This window comes from Marmota marmota, unplaced genomic scaffold, assembly GCF_001458135.2.
Source record: "Marmota marmota marmota unplaced genomic scaffold, marMar, whole genome shotgun sequence".
Taxonomy (NCBI): Eukaryota; Metazoa; Chordata; class Mammalia; order Rodentia; family Sciuridae; genus Marmota; species Marmota marmota.
This window is the reverse complement of record NW_026007036.1, coordinates 63,374-69,571: the sequence shown is the minus strand read 5'-3', so window position 1 is coordinate 69,571 and position 6,198 is coordinate 63,374.

Genomic DNA, 6,198 nt, shown 5'->3' with positions numbered 1-6,198 from the left:
TCCTACCTGCCAGACAAATTGATGCTATAAAACTTAACTTCTGTTTTTTTCCTCAATACAATTTCAATAGTACATTTATTCAACTATTAGAATATGCTGGTAGTCAGGTTGAAAATAAACATCTCATATCATGAATTATTTTCATATATAATTCTTACCTTCTATATGTTCTTTTACTTTGTGTTTTTCTCTTTGATTTGCATCATCATCATTTTCAGATGAATGAATATGAAACATCTTCAGAAGCCTCCCAAAACAACCCTGGTAAAGTGAATATCAATAATGAGTGGCATAAAGATTTCTAATCACAATCTAATAAGACATCGAAATTTATAGTTTTGAGATCAATGAGTAAAAATTAGACAAGTGCCTAATGAAAATCGAAATATTTCAAACCAGAACCTCATATACACTCTCCAGATTAAGCTGCACTTTTATCTCCATATGGAAACTGACACTGTAAAACCAAAACGAAGCACAAAGAGACATATTTACTGACAAAACAATAGATGATGTGCATATTCCCACAAGGAACAAACTTCAGTGTACCTGATCCTTCATTTCCCACCAAAAGAGGATATTTAATAAAAACTGATTTTAAAAAAATTCTTACAAATACACATGCTGTTATTCAGCATTGAATATTGAATTCATTCCAGTGACTGACTTATTTTAGTGTATGAATAAGAAACTGGTTTTGATAAAAGAGTCTGGATTATGTCATATTAAAAAGAAATAATATAGTATTGATGTTGCTTCTTTTAGATCAGCAAGAATTTACAAAGTCTAATTATCTTTTGTTAAAATTTTTCCTGATAAAAAATTATTTGAAAAAATGGCATAGTACTAAGAAATAGGTTTCTATCTATTCCCTTTAACCAACAGTACATAACCATCAGGTTGAGCATGAAATGATTTCCAGTTAAGGAAGAACAACAAAACATTTACCAAGGAGGGCTGGGGTTGTGGCTCAGTGATAGAGCACTTGCCTGGCACATGTGAGGTACTGGGTTAGATTCTCAGTACCATGTAAAAATAAATAAATAAATAAAATAAAGGTATTGTGTCCATCTAAAACTAAAAAATATTTTTAAAAAAAGTTCCCCATGGAAGGAAAGAGGTACACAGACAGACACAAAACTGACTGATACCTGAGTGGTGTGCAGCTATGCCAAGATATAGTGTGGCTATGGGATAACCAGAGTGCAATTAGAGGGAACCAGTGAATAACAAAGGCATTCCTAAGACAAATGGACTGCAGCAGCGCCAGGCAAAACCTGGCTGAGTTGAAGAGGAAAGCTGCACTCTGGTGATCTCAATGGGAGAATCCCAGCAATCCTAACAAAAGCGAAGTCCAGTACAGTCAACCAATCATTTTCAGCAAAGGAGAGACTTGGATTCTGCCTGATGTGTCAAGGGAAGATAAGTGTACTGGGATTCTTTCCTGCAGCTTCTCAGAGTGCCTGCCTGGGAGACTTCATTCACTAGGGCTCCTATTCTCAGATTTCTTCATGAGAGATCAGAAATCACAAACTTTTTATTTTGACTTCAAGGCTCAACTCTGACATGAATTCACTGTGTCATGAGGTATTCACAAGAGTCATGCTGGGTTATAGGAGAGAAACCTAAGGTGCACATGTGCTGGGAGCTCTGAGCAGCTGAAGAAATGCACCTATAGTCTACCCAAGGAAAAAAAAAGACGGACTTTCATTTCAATGTGATGTTTGTAGCTATGGATAGACCATCGTCTGGTAAGAATCACTGTTCACACAGGTGAGCAGATATCCCAATTATGGACATACTTAAATTTCAGAGGCACCTGGGGGGATTGCCCTCATTTCCACCACTGACATTGGTTCAGGGATGTCCTTGGGGTCTCTGATGGATCCCAGAGAGGGAAACCTAGTTAGAAATGCTCTTTAGCTGAGTCTGTCTGTGTCAGAGGTCAAGAACACTTGCATCTCCAACACAAAGTGGCCATCTCTATGACATTAGAAGAGAGAATGACTGGGGTGTAAGGGCAGTAAGAGTTTTGGTAAGCTATTTGGCCAGTCTATGGAGTGCAGAGCAGTGGGGCCACGGCCCATTGCAAATTGGTGCTTTCAGTTTAGTGACAGGGAAAACAGCTTTCTGTGCTTTCAAGAGGGAGAAGATTCCAAGAGTGCTGAGACAGGGTCTGGTGGAAAGCTTCATTCCTGCAGTACGCTACCCAAGCACAGATGTGCAAGGAAGCCAACTTTGTCCTAATCAGAGAGAGAGAGGGAGGAAATCCTACAGGGACTTGAGAATTGCATACTCCTGAGCACATTTGCTAAAAGGATTCCAGAAGTGGCGATTGCAATACAGATCAGTCCCCAGGATCCGTGTTGTGGCAGGGTTTTCCAGGCAATTCCAGTTTTTCCCAGACTCACATCCCTGGGTATAAAACAAGTATGACTATTCCTCTGTAAATGAAAACTTTCCCTCAGCACCCCTTGAGAGTGAGAGAGATCTGTCTTCATACTTCACCACCAGGATTGTTCTATCTGGACTTGAGCTCAGGAGAACAAGCAGAACTACATTTCCTTACAAGAATCCCCTAAAGTTATTGGATTCTAAAATTATAATTCCTAGGCAGAGACACATTTATGTGAATTGCATCAGCACATTGAAATCTAAAATAGTTTTTCTCTTCTGTTACTTGAGGCATGGAGATCATTTTGTAAAGTATTTCATTGGTAGTTGATTTTTTTTCTAAGTTGTAGTTGTTGCTGGTAATTATTCTCTACTTTGAACAGATGTTGATGGGTAAACCTAGCACTTTGGTCAATCTCAGTGGGGCTCTGACACTGAGATGATATAACCCCTGCCAAGGTCAATTTCTCCACAGAGAAATTGCTTCAGTAAAATGACCCAACATATATCTTGGAAGAGAAATCAATCCAAATTCATACACAAACCTCATCATAGCAATACAGCTTATGAGAGAAAACAGGGCAATAACATACCTAAAAAATTTCAGAGTTGCCCCCAAACTACACGGTATACTTCCATTCACTAAGAGGTTGAAGTAGACTCCTTCATAATTATTACTGATTTTCTACATGGAAAGGAAATGAGCTGGGAAGTTATTATAAGTTCCCTAACAGCAAAGTCCAATCTGGAATGTAATATCCATGATGGAAGTTGTGTTTCTATAAGGAGCCTCTGCCCTACCTTGACACTGACACTAAAGTCAAGGTTCAATGAAATCTTTGAGTCACTGGGAATTAAAAGCCTTTCACATGGTAGTGCTCAGTGACCATGGCTGTTATATTTGTTCAAAATTTCAACCGTTGTTAATAAGTTTTATATTTAATGTTATTTCATTGATAATATAAGGAGATTATCCAAAAGGAAGCACAGTAACCATCAGAAATAAAACTTTCTATTATAATGGTTTCTTATAGTATTTGTAAATTCATAACCAATTAAATGCTTAAGTTCAGACTTAAGTATCAGATTCTAAGGCTCTTCTGAAAACTAATTTCATTTAGCCAACTCTTCATTATCAAAGCAAGGAACACTATAGGAAACAAGGAATTTAAAGTCACAGGTTTACATACCTTTGCCTTTTTCTTCTCTTTACCATCAAGACTTTTTTGACCTTTCTCTGGTGGCACATCTAAGTGTGGTTCTGCTGACAAATGTATAGATTTATGTAAACTACTAGACCACTTTTTTTAAAGAGAGTATTCTATCAAAATTAAATAAATACCTCTAATAATAACTTAACTTATATTTTCCCAAATATGCATTTAAATTAAGCTTAAATTTTAGCTGCATGTTTAGATTGTAATTTATATTGCCGTTATTTAGGTTGGGAATTGAACTCAAGGCTTATGCATGCCTGGCAAATATTCTGGCACTGAATTTCATCTCTAGACCTTTTATATTATTTTGAGATCCTGCTTCTCTGAAGTACTCAGGCTGTCTGGAAACTGCAGTCATCCCCCAAGCAACTGTGATTACAGAAGTTCTCAATGTCTCCAGCAAATACTGACTTCTGAAGGAAGTATTTTTACTCATCCAAAACTTCAAAAAATCTTTTGGGGAGACACTAGATGTCATCATATCAGTGCACACAAGCATCTCAAAGATACACCACTCAAGACAAGTGGAAAGTTCTCAGAAACAAAATTTTAAAATACCATAGAAACATGAAGATCCACACTGTTTACTATGTTCTACTTCAGAATAGTAATTCACAATAGCTAAACAATGGAACACACCTAGGTGCCATGCAATATATGAATGGATAAAGAAAATGTGGTATGTATCTTCAATGGAATATCACTAAGCTTTAAAGAAGAATGAAATTATGGCATTTGCCAGACAATGGTGGAGTTGGAGAATATCATGTTAAGCAAAATAAACTAAATTGCAAAAAAGAAAACAAAGGTCAAATGTTTTCTCTAATATGCAGATGTTAATTCACAATAAGGGGTATGTGGCACTGGAAAAGAATAGATATACCTTAGATAAGATAGAGGGAAGTAAAGGGAGGGGAGGGGATGTGAGGATAGAAAGGATAGTAGAACAAAACAGACATTATTAATTTATATATATATAAATATACATATAATATATATAAATATACATATAATATATATATATATATATATATATATATATATATTACTACAAGACCAATGTGATTTTACAACTTCTACACTCAGAAAAATGAGAAATTATATCCCATCTTTGTATGATCTATGAAACTATATAAATGCATTCTAGTGTTATGTATAACTAAAACAAATTAAAATTCTTACCATTTTTTCATTTTTTTGAGTGTGTCATATATATATGTATATATATACATACATACATATACATATATATCTGTCTTCCCATTTCTGGGCTTTTTAAATGAAACTAGTCATTTTTTCTTGCTCAGCTTTTTGAGTGTTAAGGGTTTTGAAGTAGTCAATTTTTGTTTTGTTTGGTATTGTTTATTTCACTACTCTATTTCACACCTTTTCTCTTTTCATTGCTAACAGACAAATTCTACTATACTCTTTCATTCTTCCTTGAAATTTTTACTTCTCTATATACTCTTCCATCCTCATAACCAACACATCCTACATCACCACCTCATTTGCCCTAATAACCATATGAAATTACAAACACTTTTCTACTTTCCTATCTCTACTGCTTTCCTCTTCATAAAATTATACTTCAGGGATATTCACACTAAAACATGCAAAGAATCCAGTGGTGCATTTTGGATTTGATATGTATCTGAGACAATGGTTGCCTTTAAAAATATTTTTCTTATGCTCAAAAAGGCAATTTTGTACAAAGATGAATGTACCCATTGACATTGGTCTTTTTGTACCCAATATTCACTTCAAATTGGGGATACAAAAGAACTATGAATGAAAAACTTTCAGAGGTTTTCACATAGGGCCACAATTTCAAGTGTTTTTATAGATGCTTTTACAGAGTTGTCAAATGAATTCAAGGAAAAATCTATGTCTCTGGAAAATGATATTATTTCATAACTGTACCTAGCTACATTCTTTCTTGACTTGCTCCTATTCTCCACCCTTCTGGTTTTCAAAAAGAACCACTACCACAGGGATCTACATTTGTCCATGACAAATCCTATGATCCCTAATCCCCAATAGTGCTAAAAAAATGAGCATTTCATAGGATGTTCAATTCTATATGTGGCTGTTGAAACATATAAGTTTACAGGTATTGAATCAAGGTAGATCTGCATGACCAGGGACTTCATTCCTGAATGCCTTTCTCACTGGAAAGAAGACAAGAAGAGTGAAACAACTTGGCACTACATCTGAAAGAAGACAAGAAGAGTGAAACAACTTGGCACTAAATCTCATGCCATATTTGGTCCCTGAAACTCACAAGGCTTTCGGGCATCTCCAATATGTTCCTCTCCCTCTCTCTCTCTGTCTCTCTATTTCTGAAAATTAACCTGAGTTTCCCCCATTCACAGTGTACACCCGCTCCTTTTGTCTCCATTGACTCTCTGCAAGCTGCCTTCCTCCTTCTTCAATCCACATTCTACTCTCCCCTCCAGTGTTTCCCAACATCAATCTACTCAGGTTTTGAGTCAGTTACTCCAATCATCTGATGACACTCTGGGTTTACCTGTTCCACAAACGGTACAAGATATATCTCTTGTTACCTTCCACATTGTGAAAGCACTGC